Source organism: Bombus flavifrons, chromosome 10 (assembly GCF_040668555.2).
Source record: "Bombus flavifrons isolate JBK064 chromosome 10, iyBomFlav1_principal, whole genome shotgun sequence".
NCBI classification, from domain to species: Eukaryota; Metazoa; Arthropoda; class Insecta; order Hymenoptera; family Apidae; genus Bombus; species Bombus flavifrons.
The window spans coordinates 7,377,611-7,395,428 of NC_138451.1; the positions used below are offsets into that span (position 1 = coordinate 7,377,611).

General features: G+C 41.8%; 1 protein-coding gene and 1 long non-coding RNA gene across 10 annotated transcripts in view; both read left to right on the plus strand.

The window, feature by feature from the left end:
* Window positions 1-17,818, plus strand: part of Mxd (MAX dimerization protein) — a 234,844-nt gene that overhangs the window by 33,744 nt on the left and 183,282 nt on the right. The gene's annotated exons all lie outside the window — the stretch shown is intronic.
* On the plus strand, window positions 10,262-12,639 carry LOC138184117 (uncharacterized). Its single transcript, XR_011174249.1, has 2 exons — window positions 10,262-11,531; window positions 11,566-12,639. It is a non-coding gene; the product is annotated as an uncharacterized LOC138184117 (long non-coding RNA).

A 17,818-nucleotide genomic window follows, 5' to 3' on the forward strand; every position in this document is an offset into this window, starting at 1 on the left:
TTGTTTTTATGTTGCTGCAGAATGTATGGGTATATAGATGGTCGTTATTGGCTCTTTCGCTTTTCCGTGGCGATTTTAAGCTTGATAACTAATTTGATACTCCGTCTTCTATCACAGATCGCGTTAACGTAGTCTGATTCCTTGGATCTTGGAAAACAAGAACATTTCAAAACTGACGGGTCATAGCAATAGGGAGGCCGCTTCGATATTTAGATTTTATTTATTCGAAGAGAAAGAAGAGTGTAGCTTTCACATTCCCAAGTACAGAAGTTTACTACTACGGATATTAGTTAATTATAAAGTTGTAGTATGTTCGTAAGTGAGTTGATATTAATCGATTTTTACTGGATTCATCAAATTATTGGAAAATAGCGCTGCCTTCTCGTTCTAGCCATCCCTTCGAGTCCGAAAGATGGTTGAACGATCTTGGAATACGAATTGAATTTATTACGATAAATACGACGTATAAACATTAAATACTTAATTTTAAAGAGGATTTGTCGGCCGAAATGGGTTAAAACCAATCGCATTATCAATTCGACGTAGTAATAAAGTAACGTAATAGGACACGGTTTTCGTGAATTCGCTGGCGAAATTGGCTCGACTCAGGCTTCGACTCGAGGAAACGAGAATTGACACGAGCACCAAAGCAACAGCCCCCGAGAATTATCATCGTCGAATGAAAGTTTCGGTTTCCGGTGGAGTTTCAACGAGTCACGTGGTCGTCGCGGAGAAGCGTCGTTGTTCGCGTGTTTCCGCGATAATTCGATTATGTAATCCGGATGGGGGATCGGTTAATGCGGCTCGGGACACAAAAAGGGCGGGGGCATCAACTCTGGAAAAGTTTCATCCGTATCAGCCGCGTAACCACTATTTTCGGCACCCCACCTTTCACTTTCGCCTTTATTCGCGGGTTTGCTCTGTCGGGCAACGCACCGTTGCGATTACTTTTATTGCGCAGTGAAAAGAGGCGATAGCGACAATAACGATGTTATTGATGCCGCTTATCGGTTCTTTTTTTTTTAATACAAGCTATAATTCCTTCGCTGACGTTTATATTCCGTTCTGTTTCAATCAATGAGAAACGACCGATCGTTGTTTACCTCTTACTTGCCTCTTGAGTTTGTGACGATAGTGTCGTCGCTTGTTCTTAGCGCTATAATACGTAACAGAATGGAAAACGCATTGTTTCTAATTAAAAAATCTGTAATTTAAAAAGAGGCTTGTGATGATACGTAGTTTAAAGACAAACACGACAAGAGTAGAAGGTATGAAACTTCTATTAAGAACTATTTCTCTTTCTTTATTTGGTTCTTTTCTTGCCATTCTTTCTGCGATATGTTCTCGACTTTTTTGTTATTCGAACGATGAATCGCGTTGACAAGAGTAGACTGGCTAGCTGGTCGTGGCAGTTTGCCATTTGTTCTACATTACAAGAGTGAATTTAATTTTAAATACCTCGTCACCTCGCGGCGCAGATCGCGCGGAATCCCGCGGCCGATCGTCAATGAATCCACGCGACGCTTCGTTCGGGGATATTCGCTGGAAACAATCGATCGTCGACGAATTTCCTCTCGACCATGAGTAATTCTTTTTACTGTTACTATCTTATTTAGAAGCATCGTAAACAAGATAAAAAAGAATTATCGTAGAAATTGCACGAGTCCGAGCCGTCAGCAATGAAACGCATCGACAAGGTACAGTATCTGAACGTACTAAGAAACTCGAGTAAATATCTTTCTCATTTTATAAAAAATCGTTAAAATCAAAGTTACGCGATCGAGATTGGTGACTTAAAAACTTTCACCGTTAAAAACTTCGCAGACTCTTTCAAGACCATTTTTCTTTCAATTCTACTCGGTTCAACCAAGTATGCGTCATGCAACGCGAGCAAGTCATACGTACGCTGTGTACGCTCTATTTGAAAGAATCGTGAGTCACGATCATAATTCATCCGAGGATCGCGAGGCTCGTAAAACACCCCGTATCACCGATCTCGTCTCGCGATCACGACGAAACAAAACAGCATTTGTCGCGTAACCAAGCTTCCACCTGGCTCGTACGTATTTTTGCGCGCTCTTCTTTCCCTCTCCGGAGAAACAGCCACCGAATAGCAGGGAAAAGAGAGAAGAGAAAGAGAGAGAAAGAGAGCTCTTTTGAAAAAGGCCCGTGTGCCACGCGTATCGATCGCTGCTCTCTCGACGACCGCCTACACGTGAACGCATGCGATTCGAGCTTGCACGGAGATCCGCTACAAAGGTTAGTGCCAGTGAGCATGAAATAGAACGAAACAAGCGGACGACGGCTACGGAAAGAGAGAGAAAGAGAGGAGGGGAGAGAGGGGAAGAGAGAGAGAGAGAGAGAGAGAGCGACAGAGGGGTGGGCCGAGGGGCATGCTCGATGCGGTCTCTAATTGGAGGCTGTTAACGCATAATTAACGTGGCGTTGTTATCCTCCTATTTCGCCCGTTGCCCACCACCCTACAGTGCCGTACCTTTCACCCGCCTCTGTCGCCCCTGGTACGCCACAAACCGATCTCCAATCACCGTCGAAACCGTCGATATAACCCGGCCCTTCGAAAATTACGGGAAACCAGTCAGCCAGTCGAAAATACCGCCTACCTCTGGTCCATCGCTACCCTACGGGTTCTATTGTGTGTACGCTCCCTTCTGGGTCTCTCTGTTTCGGGTTACGCGGCCTCTGCTGCCTTCCTCGTTGGCCTCGGTTGGGTCTGTTTCAACCCTGCACCGGGTTTCTGACGCTTCAACAGGTTAGATCGTATCGGAGCGATGGTTCGCGATCCACGGTTAGACAAACGGTCTTTTACAACGATGCAAGTTGAATTAACTCTGAACATTCTTCGGCTCGTTCCACGTTGCGTGCGTTTTCTCTTCTTTGGTCGTTAAGAAGTTTCTCGTAAGGTGTAGCAGAGATACGGAAGAATCGGTGTTACCACGATCTCTTGTTTTAATCTTAACGCGGATAGAAGTTCACGATGAACATTGTTAAGTAACATAGAAATTTCCTGTGAACGAGCATTTGTAAAACCAAAAATTCCTTATAATCTGGCTGATAAGAACTCACCCTCCATCTTAGCTTATCTCAATAAAGTTAAACGTTACTTTATAATTCGACATATATATACGAAGCTTCAATGAACAAAATACATTTTAAAATAATTAAACTTCGCATCAGCCGAGTGACAGAATCGTTCGCTCTAATATATCTCGATAAAGCTAAGGATCACTTGGAAATCCAGCACCCAGCTAAAACAAAACCGTTAAGAAGGATATCGATCCGTCTTTTGATCGCCATTTTCGTTTAAGCTCGCGCGTCTCGGTTTCTCCGGTTTCCTACCCGTTCCCCTTTTATCGCCCATTCATTTATCAACTATCATCCTCCTTTTGCCAAGGTCGGTTCGCGGATTTGCCGACAATTAAAATTAATCGGGAGGTGGGATCGCCTCGCGGGCTCGGCTAATATTCTGCAACCGTGGCAAAAAAGCCAATGGACCGGTTCGTAAGATCGGTAGCAAACAGCGTTGGAACGCGGGAGCAAGAACGCTTTGGTGCATTAATCATAAGGGTGAGAGTGGGCAGACGTTAGATATAAATCTGCTTGGTAGAAGACGTTGCAAGAAGGCTCTTCGGTGTTACCGGAAAACGTTCTTCCTGTAATCGCTCTTAAAACGCTCATCTATTGTACCCGATGATTTATAGCGGATCGGGTCCTCGTTCGATTTTTCGTCGTGTTTCGCGTGCCGATTAAACGTTGTTTGTTACCCATTTAACGCTAGATTTACTAAAATGGTAAAAGAGTTTGTAATATTTCGTGAGAATTTGAATGATCTCTACGACAGATCTCCTTCTTGCATCACGTGGCTCTTTTATTTCGACTTCTTTGACACAGGTTTTCTCGAACATTCTAAAAACATTGTTTCATGTATAAATAGAAACGACGATCGTCCTTCTCGTTTTTCTTATTAGAAAGAAAGATTGGTTGTCATAATGGAAAGGTACGCGTAACGTATAAACAAATCGTAAACTAATTACGTACAATGGATCGTAGTAATGAAACAGAAATCTAGATTCCTGCCAGAGACAACCGATTTATAGTTGAGAACTAAATTAGAGAGAGAAGGAGGATTTGTGGTAATTGGAACGAAACAGAGAAACGATAGTGATACATAGAGGCACGGCAACATTTGCATTTGAAACAATCGCGATGAAAAGTAGGATCGTAATGTCGTGGAATATTCTCCGCCTAATGCGAACGTATATAACGCGAAAGTATAGCGGTGCATGCAACACGATACGTTAAAATCGCCGAAATTTAGTATCCGTGGCCGTGTCTGCTTTATTTCCTGTAGGAAAATAATTTCACAATGAAACGCGACTCGTGGCCAGCTAAACAATACCATTTAACGCGGTGTGCACTGAAATACGCGTGTAATACCTGAAATAAAGATAAAAGAATAACAGGTATTCGAAATTTTTGCTGTATTTTGCGTTGCAAGCCGAGGTTACATTAATTCTGGAAAACGTGTTGCCGAAAGATATGTCGTAAATTTTGCAAATATGCACGCGTTAAAACGCGACCGTAGAAACAGAAGTGCGACTTTTTTTCATATCGCTTCGCCGAACTTTGACCCGAATTTCGTGGAAGAAGTTCGTAACTCGATTTTTAGAATACAGATCGGTGAGAAATTTCTGAAAAGCATAGAAGCGTAGAATTAAGTTGAACACCAAGGTGATTCGCAAAGAATTTCCGTTGGAAGTTAATCATTTTTTACTACCTTAGGTTAGTTAAGTTTTAAAATATGAATAAACTACAATGGTATGGAAAAATGTTAGAGGAGAATGCAGACTTTTGGAATTTTTTCGCGAGGTTCCTCTGCGTGAGAACAACGGAACATGTATTAAACAAAAGATTATTCAAAAGTTGGCGCGAAACGCGGAAGTTCGTCCGGAATCTTTCACCGGGTTGTTTCGAAACTTCACGAGGAACTAACTTTATCGTTTTAAACTGCCGCTTTTAACAGAGAATTTTCCAGAAAATGTAACGTAGTTGCCTCTGAATGGGAACAAACACCATAGAAAACGTAAACTCCGTAGCACCTCGTAAATCGTTTCAGCGAAACAATTTTTAGTCGGTCTGTGTGCCTCAATTTTGAACGCGAAATTGACAAAATTAAAATTCAACTTCCAACTTTGATCACAATTTTATTAGTATGTCGAATGAAATTCTATTTTGCAGTAGCTAACACAGGTAATTGATTAATTTTTTCGTGCACTCCTTTTGCAAGCACATTTTACACAGTGATATCGATGTAGTCGAAGAGAATTAGGTGCCTTTTGCAATTCTAATCAGCCGATAATTTTTTCTAATTGCACATTTTAAATCGTATTAATGTTAATACCGTCATAGAAACATTCTAACATCTCCTTTATCGATATAAGCTTTAGTCGGACACTATCCAATGATTAAACACGAGTTTCGTCGAATTCTGCCAATTTGCAATTTTCAAATTTAGCAATCGTCAGAGGCAAGCATTGGAATCGAATTCTCGACGATATCGAGAAAAAGGCGAACGCCTCATCGAACCGAAGATTATTTGTCGATTTTGTCGCGCGAGATACAGCGATAATCTGGCATTTATCGAGCTCAATCAGATATAGATACGGGTTTGTGTATATAGGTGTATGTGTGTCCGACCACGATTTCAAGGTGGAGGTCGTCGGAGCGTCCCCATCTCGGTTCCGGACTGGTTGCAGACCCTCCTCGGGAGAGAGAGCCAGTTCGATCGACCTCGCTTCCATTTCCATCCGGAAGTGAGGACGCGATGAAGGGAAATCGAACATTCTAGACGTACAGTTCGTTATCCCGTGGCGAGCACCGCGTAAATTCGTCGTGTTCGTTCGAGAATTTCAATTTCTCGATTTGCGAAAAATTTGACGGGAAGACGGAGAGAGAAAGGTGGTTGGTATGAGAAAAAAATAAGAGGAATATATGGCGGAGATTGCAGGCGTCGATTGAATTTTTCTCGTTAAAGGATGGAATAGATGCGTCGAAATGGTTTAATTAGAATTACGTTCCCTCTTCCTTTCCTCCTCTCTTTAGTTTTCAATTGTTGCAAATTGCAAGTTACTGTGGGATAATTGCGGTAATTTTCATATTAATTCGCGTCGCTCTTGTCTTTTCTTTTTACATTATATATTCTTACATTTTTCACCTATTATTCTTCACGTGTATTCCATATATGTATATTGTTTACGATTTTATGCTTTTTCATATTACTTTTTTTTTATATTTCTTATACTTTAATACCAAGCGAGTTTGGGATTCAGAAAATTTATTTGGTGATGCAGGCTGGAACTGTGTATATTATGTCGTCAGTTATGTTGCCTGTCAGTCTCGTTAAAATCAAGCTATTCATCATTCTGTAACGAGAGTCGGGACTCCTTTGGCTTTTTTGAAGCGACGTGACGTTCGAATCGAGTTGTCTGTAAAAATGTCAGAATGCTTAATCCCGTTGCAGATAAATTCCTATTTTTCTCTTTTTCTTTTTTTTTGCGATATCCGTGCCTCTTTGTTGAGCCGTTAATAATCAGTCGCATTAACAGATTAAAACGAATCTCCCCGGACAGTATAGGAAGCTATTACAGCCAAGATATCAGATAACGTCAAAAACGATGCTTTATTACGAACAAGAGAAGCGAATACGTTGGTAATTAAGTCAAATTGCTCCATCAAATTAGCACTGTATATAAAGAAATAATTAACTTATCTCGGAATGCTTCTTGAATAGTTCTATTTTCTGTCAGAAAACGTTTTAGCATTTTATCTTGTTCTTCGTTCTAATTATTTGCATTATACAAGGAGAAAACTTTCCAACACTGTAAAAAGATTACTACGAGAAAGATACGAAAAGAACGCGGAGAATTAAAAAACGCTAGGAAACATGGGCTAAATAAGAAATAATTAACATCAGTTTCAATTGATTATTTACCAACTCGTACATTCTAAATTTCCTTTATTACATTACCAGAGAGTTAATTATTCTCTCTGAAAGCAAAGAGGAAATGTCTTATTAAGAAGCGACTCGGCTCCTATGAATAAAACAGTCGCTCGAAAAAATCAGGATATTACACATCACGTACCCGAAACATCCGGCAAACTAAATCCAACAGTTCTGCCTCTCCAAACACTGCCGGTTCACCCGTTCGCAAAACCCACCCTAAAAATCCATAAAAAAAAGGAGCGCGAGAAAGGGGGGAGAGAGCGCGTACGAGAGAGAGAGGGGGGAGAGAGAGAGAAGGAGGAGGAAAAATAGAGAATACACCGATGGGGAGAAAATGAAAGCTGCCGCGACCCCTTGATGGATCGACCGTAATTAACCTCTGGATTAATTGAAAATTGAACATTTCCCGTCTCTCCGGTGTGTACCAGGCGTCGAGCACACGCACCTACACGCGCTCACACGCGTGGCTGAAAATTAAATGCAGCTGGCCGAGGTAATTGGTCCGTACTGACGTTTATATTACGTCGTACAGAGACGAGAGTTATCGTTATCGCGCTGTCGCTAATTCCTCAGCTGTTCTTATCACTCGTCGCCCATACTCCATCGTTGGGGGTTGCTGGAAGCTCGACGGGGATGGGTCGAGGGTTGAAACGACGCTTCCCTCTCTTTGGTAATCTATACTTCGCGAGTATTTCGCGGCAGTCGACGCAGCTGTGCGCGCAAATTGCGCGCACACGGTCTTTGCAACCTTCCCGCATTTCGAAATCACCGAAAAAAGAAGAAAAAAGGGGGAAAAAGAGAAGAGAGAAAGTATAGAAAACAGAAGGAGAAAGATATTTTTCTCATTTTTCGTTAGCTCGAAGCAATCCGTCGTAGGTATTCGGTACACGCGTACCATCTAAAAATAACTGATATGGTTTTCCACGTTGTAACCATCCGGCTACACCATCCACCCCTTTGTTCTCGTTATTTTCTCTCATTTTTCTGACTCTAGCCTCCGACGGAGATGTTATTCCTTTCCTTTCTCGTTTGTTTGATGGTTTGTTTAAGGGGCTGCACCGCCCTGAGGCTCCTAACAATAGCTAGTTCTCGGGATATTTTTTCATCGGTAATTATGGAGCAAAAAATGGAGATTTTTCGTTGTATGAAAAAATATGTTAAAAGTAACTTTGCCGAAACTAAGCGGAAAGTTGGCTATAATACGATATATTAAATTTTGAAATCGTGCTATAACAGAGGGGAAATATAGCTTATCCGGTTTTTCACCTGCAGCCTTCGTACGTGTACGCGGTATTTAATAAGCTCTGTATTGAATTCTTTGCCGCTTTATCAAAATTTTCGTGAGTCTCTTTACTCGATTCGAAACGGGTTAAAAGAGCGAATGAATTTCATTCGAGCGAATTTTCATCCCCCGATAAAATTGCACACCTTTGTTCCCGCTTTTGCAGTTCATTTCTGAATATCGGAATTTGAATTTCCTCTAATTTGTTCACGCTCGCAGTCGCTGTCGGTGTAAACGTTTTGTTCCATGGATTTTTTAATTCTACGCTGCTATTTTTCTGCTTTTATACGGACAATTGTAAATTCGACGGGCATTTCGATAATATTGTTATCGCAAATATTATTTCCGTTTATGCAGCGATGGATTCAGAGGCCTGCAAAGTCTATTTGACTCCGCATTCGCAATTTTTTTCCACTCCATTTATATTCTTCGATATTGCGTTTTAACAGCTGTAATAAATTAAAACGTTGCGAAGATTCGTGGAACTTATAAAGATTTCCGTCGTTTGTTATTTTATATTTACTAGCCCTTAACAGTTTAATAAATACCCGCGCTTTGGTTATCCACGAGCGTATTTCTCTCCGTCGAAAATAAGACATCGAAATCAGGGAAAATAAAACAGAATTGAGCAACAACAACCAAAGAAAATAATTAGAAAGCAAAAGGTTAGAACTCGTTGAACGAATAACGAATAGTTCGATCGAAAAAGAAGCTTCGAAACCATATCCAATCCCTGCACCATTAAAAAACAGTTCATCACCCAAGAAATAACCACCGACGCGAAACCAATCATCCAGAAAATTCCGGGAAGAACCACGTAATCCCAGCACCCTCCAGCCACCATACCTACCATCCGAAAAAGCCACCCCCGTCGACCGGTTGCCGTTTCCATAACCCTCGAATTTAAAGCAATATCCCGGCATCCCGTGGTGCGCGCGTGTCAGCCGGAAAACATTTTTTTTTTTCACGGGAAAATCAATAAGTCCTCTGGACCGGTTCACCCGCAAGATGCTAGCGGACCATAGCTGTGCGTGGGTATAACGAGCGAGCTATGTACGTCGACCATGATGACCAGAGCGCGATATCAGCAGAGTACGAGCTGCACTATAGTCTGCAACACGAGATGGTGGACGTCGTGCGTTTGTCTTTTGTCTTTGTATAAAACTTTGGATAGACGGAATGTATATTTAGAAAATGAATAACAGGATTCGTCTACTATTTTCCGCTACGCTACTTCTTCCTTCAGGTACGTTTTATGGAGCTATCTTTCCAAATCTCTGTGTCCAGACTGTCATCGTTACTTCGCGATTTTTTAGTTCCTGTTTCAGCATACGTCTGACAGAATCGTGATTATTACGAATTGCTAAAGCGTAACATGGTGCGCATTCGTGTAACGAGTTCGTGTGTAACGCGGAGTCGTATAACGTCACAATCGTGTTTCATGTATGAGCCGTTTAATGCAAAACTGCTGCAAGTCAATTTTTTTGCATATTTGGTTGAACAGCACATCTCGAAAGCGTAAGCTTCGTTTCGCGTTCCTGCGCGCGAGATCGTGTAAGTACGTCTTCGTTAGTTTCTCGGTGGATAACGGAATAAGTGAGAATCGCCCACTCGACCCATTCTAGACTTTTTACTTCATTTCTCGTTATCCGGTGTAATCAACTTGTTTGACTTACAGTAGTCCTGCATTAAACGGCTCGTATAATACACGCGGTACGTACAACGCTGTTTCCTGTATCGCAGAATGCACTAATGTACTTATTTCATTCGTCGGACCAACAAAAGACAATATTCTGGGAAATTCCCGACGGGAATTCCCGGAATAGCTTGGTCAATTTTCAGAATTTTTCTAATAGAAAAAGAACGACAGGGTCGTTCTCTGATAGCTTTCGCTTGTATAAACGTCTCGATGCAATGATAATTAATATTCGCGAAAATATCGCGTTCACGGCGCTACTTCCATGGACCATCGTATACGTGCGGTCGTTAAGGAAGTCAGAGGCTCGGAGAAACTGAGAATCAGAAGGGGAATCCCCGAAGTGCAGCAGCAGCTCTAAATCCTCCGGGTCCCCTTTTCCCACTCCGTTGGAATTAGGAGAAGCTGGTCGTTCCTCGCGCGGACGGATACTGGAAGAGGCCACGAAAGAGAGGAGGGTTTCCTTCCTGAAGGTCCAATTCCTTTCACCGATCGGAGAATACCCCAGAGGACACAAGGTGGATGGTTCGTCCTCGGCGGAAAGTCGGATCAGGGCAGACTGTGCCAGAATACGACGAAGATACCGAAGAGCGAGCGAGTGTGAGAAGGATGAAGGGGAGAGAGGAAGGAAGCAAGTTGGATGATAAGGACTAGATGGTGGATAAGTCGCGGGATGAAGGAGAAGGAAAGGGAAGAGGGATGCGGGAGAAAGTGGCGGCGGTGGCTGGTTATAGGGAAGAAGCATCGGTCCAATAGCCTCGGACCCGAATGTCCCTAACGAGCACAATAGGTCAGGTATTGCGCAAGCTTTCGCTGACTCGGCCCGATCGACGCGCAGGCTAGTCGAATTGGCGTGAGCCGGCCTGCTCGCCTGGTAAAAAACCAGAGCCAGGCCAGCGTGCGCGCGATTCGATCGCTCCTCAGCCCCGGATATTCTCGGGCATATCCACTTACCGTCGAATTGGCTGCTGACCTGTGAAAGAGATTCGATCTTTCCTCTCGTTCGCGACCGGATACGTTAATACCCGGCCACCCTGGCCCGTCCTTTCTCCCAACCCTAAAGCCCCAGCGTCTCCTGAGAGTTTTATTAGCGGACGAGGGATGAAGCGTTAACGGGCACCGAATCGTCGCGTCTCTCATAATCCACCCTCTCTGACTAGCAGATTCCACCGGATTCCTAGTACGCCTCTGGATTTTAGAGGTTCTCGGGCAGAGTTCTTGGAATCTTGGTTCAGGGTGAGGTCGTTTGGCTGTTTTAGGTGGGATTTTGCGACTTAGTCGCTCGTGCGACTAGCAGAAATAGAGAAATAGCCCGAGATGCGGGCGTGTCCTTTCATTTCGTACGTTGTCGAAGCGTTTGGAACATCGGTAATGGGAAATACGTATGTACTGAAATCCGTGGTTGTAATTTTTGCAAAGTAGCGTACAGTGACAACGTTGTACTCGATTTGTATTCCAATATATCTTTCATATCGTTTGATAGTATTTTCGTGTGATTGAACAAACTTGACACTATGAAATAGAAGCGTAGAGTCGGATAAAAAACGCTCCTCGAGAAATAAGAAGTGTACAGATGCTTCTTGTTGCGTGTCACACAGAATTACCGTTAATTATTTCTTTGCTTGAATCTCAAGAGGTTGAAGAGTCGAGTCTTAAAGCTTCAACCTTAAAACTTTGAACAACCTTTTGAAAGATTCAGCTGCGTATAATGTTAGTAGCAAAACAGTCTTCCAGGCAGAGCTCTAAAACTTGGACGACTCGAGTTTCATACATCATTCATTTAATAGACGCAGATCCGTAATCCGATGCGACGATTAATCGTTGATCTAATCTGAAACCACTGATAACGTTCCTCAAGGATATCTACACAATCATTGCGCACACGCGCGTGTATGTGTGTGTGTGTGACATACTTTTTGTTTGCTATTTAAATGTTATTTCGACGACTTATCTCGTCTGGCGAACAAGATTCCCGTTGCCGGAATTACATCGGGTCGCATAAGATCAACGAGAGTTTGTCGCCACTGTGCGGATGTTGGCATAATATCTCATGGAAGCGAAATTCCTTCATATTTTTTACGTAGACCGCATTTTTATAGGATCATAATCCCGACCCTCGACCATGAAGGATTATACGACCGTCATAGCGGTTCGCCTGTACTCAACTTCGTTATTCTCTGAAACAAACTTGCACGTGTTTCAATTTTAAGAGGCTTAAGAGGCTTCTGATCTGAAATTCCAAGTATCGTCTTCGATTCTTAACTTCTTTCGTTTTCTGTTTTCTTCTTCTTCTTCTTTTTCAACAGTCGGACGTAGCTGTGATATTTTAATTTTTCACTTTAACCTCTTAAACCACGTATTTTCTTCCCATCCAACCGATAAACAAGCTTCGAAACCAATCGAAGCAGAAATGTTTCTTGCGATCAATCGCAAAATTACTCGTTTCGAGGATAGCAACTATTTACTTTTAACTTGTTCGGACAAATCACTGGAAGAAAAGATAGAGTCGCGATTTTTGCCACAAGTTAATTGCAATTTTGCAAGCGTTTGCAGAATGTTGTTCATCGAGTATCTCTCGAGTCCCCTACGAAACGTAAGAAACGTAACGTTATTTTCTTAGTAATATGTCGATAACGAAATGCATACTGTACGTCTGTTCGAGATCTTTGTCTTTCTTAATTTCAGCGATTGCTCAACTTTTTAAATGCCTCCTTAAAAATGTTTTTCAATGTTTATGTGCGTCATTCTTATCGTCAAGAGCGATACAAAGATCTCTTTTCCAGCCATGCGTCCCGTCAAAATAGAAACTAAAAATATGCTCATACAAAAATGTTGCGTTTGAAAAAAATATCAAAGATGTTTGTAATATAGATAAAGTGCGAAGATAATTCTTTTTTCTTTTTTGAGTGTCCAGGGTGTGGGATGATATGCAGATAGCAAACAGTCACGCCTATAATAGATACACATGTCGATGTACCAGAAAAGTTACTAATGAGAAGATAAATCGGTGTCAATATTGAAGGTGTTTTCATTTACGATATGACAGAGTCATTCATTGACACAGTGAGTCGATATTTGCCAAATATACGATAAAGCACCATTAACATTCGTCGTAGTAATTTCCTCATTACCTTCTAAACATAGGTTATTATGTAAAATCCTTAAAACATGCGTGTTTCACTAATTTTTAAATTATATAATTTTTTACGCTTCTATGATTTCTATATAGATTTTTCTCTAGAGATCTATAATAATAATAATAATAATAATAATAATAATAATAATAGAGATCTATAATAAGAGATAAGAAAAATGCTGGTTTCTTTTCTAATTCTTAGGATTCATGGAAAATTCGATTACAAACGTTTCACCTGTATAGCGTATGTCATAATTTAACCGAAATAATATTTTGTAAGAAGAAACAACGAATTTACACGGTCATCGTGTAATTTAAATTTGAAGTGAAGTCGTAGAAGCATAATATGTCCAAATAGAAAAGAACGACCATAAGAAGGCTCAAGGTTGTGGTGGGAGGTACCAGCTGGAGGAAGCTCGAGGCGAGCCTAATTTCGCACCAGCTATATTCAAGGTATCGAGACGGAAAGTCACCTAAGCTTGGTCGATCTCTCCTCGAGATCGGCGCCAGATAGCTCTCGTGCTATTATCGACGTAGTTCGCTTCGAAAATCAATATTTGCTAGGCCGTCGTCATAAGTAACGGTCAATTAGACAAAGCAAACAATTAAAAGGGCGGAAGCCTCTCAAACGAGATTTCGCAGGACCAAACGAAAATTCGCAATCGACAACCGAAAAGAAATTGACGATTCCACAAGATTCGTCGCTCGTGAGTTTTCCGAAAATTGAATTCCTCTTCCCTTTATGATTATCGACGTTCTCGTATTACATTTAAAAAGGAAAAGAAAGGAAGAGGAGAGGTGGAAGAAGTGCAACGACATTTATTAAAAGCGACGTTCAACGTGGTTTATGTTTAATAACAGTAGTCTCGACCGCTACACGCGTATAGTGGCCAAAGTCTGCTTGCACGATGGTATCGTTCTACCGTTGAGATAACAAGTTTTATAAAAGTAACAGCTCGTTGTACAAGCATAGTGTGCAGCGTGGTTTTTTTTTTAAGACACAATGTTATTAAATTTTTTGCGAAAGAATTTTAGAAATATATGTGTACATACAATTCGAAATGGAATAAAATTACAGAGCTCGGTCTGACATTTTCCCTTAATTATTGCATTCCTTTGCAATTATTTTTCTGAGCTATACGATGTTTCAGAGCGAATATGGAGAACTCTGGAAAATTATCTAGAATATCATTTCCTATACAACATTTTTTCGAGAAAGAACACGAATCGTATTTTTAACGGAGCTTAAAATACCGTCAAAATATTTCAAACTTTCGAGAAGATTCTTGAAAATCCAAACCAAAAGACACTGAAACAGGCACGACAGGGATTTTTCGAAGGTTTCGTAGAATCTCTACCGTTTAAATCGTTCGAGATAGCGGAAAGAAAAAGGCGAAGACCGTGGAAGGAAGAGAAGGCTAGAAACGTCACGAACGTCGCGCGATCTGCTTTCTTCTCTTCCTGGTCGACAGGGACGAGGAACACGTCGACGACGACGTTTCTGCTCGGGTACCAGTTGGCACGACCTATCGAACGTAACCTTTCGCCGGATACGAACGGTGCTACACGTATACACGAAGAAAATGGAAGAAACTAAGAAATGAGACTGGCTGGCACCTTCTTGAATGCCGACGATCCACTTGGAAACGATTTACGAAAGCACCTAAAGGACCACGACCTTTTCCATTCCGCGTGTCCTATCTATATTGTTTCGTTTTTACCACCGATATACTCCTGAGTTTCTCTTTCTCTTTTATTTATTCAGCAGTCTTTCACAGAGAAAAAGATTCTCGTCGAATTCTTTCGGATCGAGTTTTTCTTCCGCGATAGTTTTCCATGGGATAAATCGGGAGAAATAAGGAAAGTTTTTCGGTTGACGAAGGATGCGAATGATAATCGATGATGGAACAAGGGTGGATTATCGCGACGTGGCAAATGTATCGTTGATACTTCATTTTTCTTCTCCAAGAGATTATTCCTTTTCATCGACGAATTCTTTGGATGCTATTATTGTAGCCAACGAACGAATCGGTTGGGATCGGGGATTCTAGATAAAATGCAAAATATTTTGTCCGTTTTACGTTTGTACGTCGTGATCGTCGTTATCTTCTTGGAAAATCTTCTTTTATCTACCAATCCCAAATTCCTTTGCTTATTACATTTGGTGTTCAGCCAGGAATCGTACTCGTCTCTTCGAGTTCTACAGTTCTCTTTTTCCTGATATAAAGATTTATAAAACGTAGAAAATGTACAACAACATCGAACCGACGATCGAGAGTCTCATCTGCAAAAATCAGCGTCGCGAAACGCTCTGAAAATATCAACGGCGAGACGAACAAGATCAAACAAAAAAGCAAACCAGAAAGAAGAGAAGAAGAGAAAAAGGAACGTAATATACCTGAATCGTCATATATCATACACAACGCTCGACACGTTATACCATTCTTCACGAGCAACGCCCATCACAAAGCCACCGCAAGCCCCAGCGGCCGGAACTGCCGACCACCGTCTATCAAGGAGCCAGCTCTTCAACAAGTAGTCCGCCAGAGAACAAACGGCCCCGTCGATTATCGCGTGTATCCATCTCTAGCATCTCCCCTTTCTATCGGTTTATCTTTGTTTTCATCAATCTGTATCAGTGGAGGGTGGCGATGGAGAAAGGAGGGAAAAGGATAGGAGCGAAGACACGGGAAAGAGGACAAAGCGGATAGGAGTTAGAGATCGCAATTTCGAGGCGATGTTCGCGAAAATCGTGAATCTGCTGGTCGGTGCACACACGTGCATTGGCACGGTGCCATTTTATTTTGGTAGCCGTTTCTCTCTCTCTCTCTCTCTCTTTCTCACATACACATACACACATACTCTCTGTCTGTATCTCTGTCTTTCTTTGTCTGTATAGCCGAGCGAGAGAAGAGCAGTCAGGAATGCCTTTCTGCCTCTGCCTCTGCTCGCCTCTCACCCACTATCTCTCCCCTATCGTTGGTATCCCCGTTTCAACGCGCCGTTTCTATTCGTGGCTGTAGATGGCATCTCTTGCCAGCTTGAACTTGACCTTTCGAACCCGTATGTGATTGCGCCCAGGCCGCTTTTCTTCTTCTTTCCACGCCTCGTTCCACCAGACCCCTTCCAACTCTTCCTTTTGTCCCGTTTCAGAATTCTTAGATCCCGACGCGAGGCGCCTACCGACACGCTTCTAGCTGTTTTCGGTTCGGTTCTACGGTCGAAGTATACACGCGAGCTGTGACGATCCGATTCCGCGTATTTATCCAAATTCCTGTCTTTATACGTGCGATTGGAGAAGCGAGACCCGAGCACAGATTTCTTTCATCTACCGACTTTTCTTACGAATAGTATTGTCAATTTCTTGTCAATTCTAGAAATTTTATATATATATATATGTTTCTGTGTATTACGTATGTCCATTTTACCATCTTTAGGTTCCCCATAAATGCATAAAAGTTTAAGGTTTATCGTAGCGATAGACGCGTCCTACAACGTTTATGATCAAGCTGGAATATTTGGACGGAAGTTAAGGTGCAGCTCTGGAACGTTATACGTCTATAGCGTAGTAAATGAAAATTTTAACCGTGAAACCTACATGCAGAAGTAGAATTTATTACACGGTTGGAGTTTGCGTCGCCGACGGTAACCAAATACGCGGACTCGTCGAAGCGTTTTTGAAATACCTCGTTCCATCACCGTAATCACCCGTTTATTGTCCTGAATCTCGGTCCGCCACGTTCTTCCTCTGGTTTTCTTCTCTCCGTAACCCTCTTCCCCCGATTAACGACCGAGTGGTTGCCTTTTCTCGCACCAAACGACCCGCATTCAATGACAACCGAATTTCTACACGCTTATTTTTCCACTGTCTAATGACGTGGAAGCGTATCTCCGGTTCGTACGTGAAATTACCGCGTCCGTTACGTAAACAAGCGTTCCTTCTTCTCACCAACTCGGAGTAGAATAGGTGTATGCATTTTTCATGTTGATTTTATCGTTTGTTTATGGCGCTATCGCGCACTGATTGCCCAGAAAACGAGATTGCCACGTTTTCTACGTGTTCACAATGGAGACGATTCGCCTATTCCAGTGTTTTCTCCGTTTACACAGGCCGATTCGACGAACCTTGTCGTTTTATGATCGGCAACTGGATATTTTAAGCCGAACAAGGGTTGTTACCACCGTGATAAGCGCTTCCGCTCTTATTACGAATTGCTTGCTACTGAATATAGCTAGGTCGAATTATGTTCTGTAATTTCATTTGCTGACTGATTCGGTCTTCTAATTTTTCGGTCGTAAAAAATCAATAAAAAGTCGAGTTAATCAGTTTCGCGTCCGCGAGACTCGTGTCTGGAAATATTGAAATTGCCTGTAACAACGATGCATATGTTGGCTGTAAAAATATAAAATTGTATTTTCTTGTGTAACAATTCCGCGAAGGATCATCGGCGAAGAATTACGTATAAATCGTAATTAATCCGTCTTAATATTTCAACGTAAAATATATGGATAGAAGAGATCTGCCATAGTCGAACGTCGGAGTACTTTTTATTTCCAGAACCATCAACTTGTGCCTTCAATTCTTCGCAGAGTTTTGCCAACTAACTTATACTTTAATGCCGAAAGTACCAGAGTTTTCACTTAGCCTTCCTAGTTATACCTTTCCATAATTCTAAAGAAATT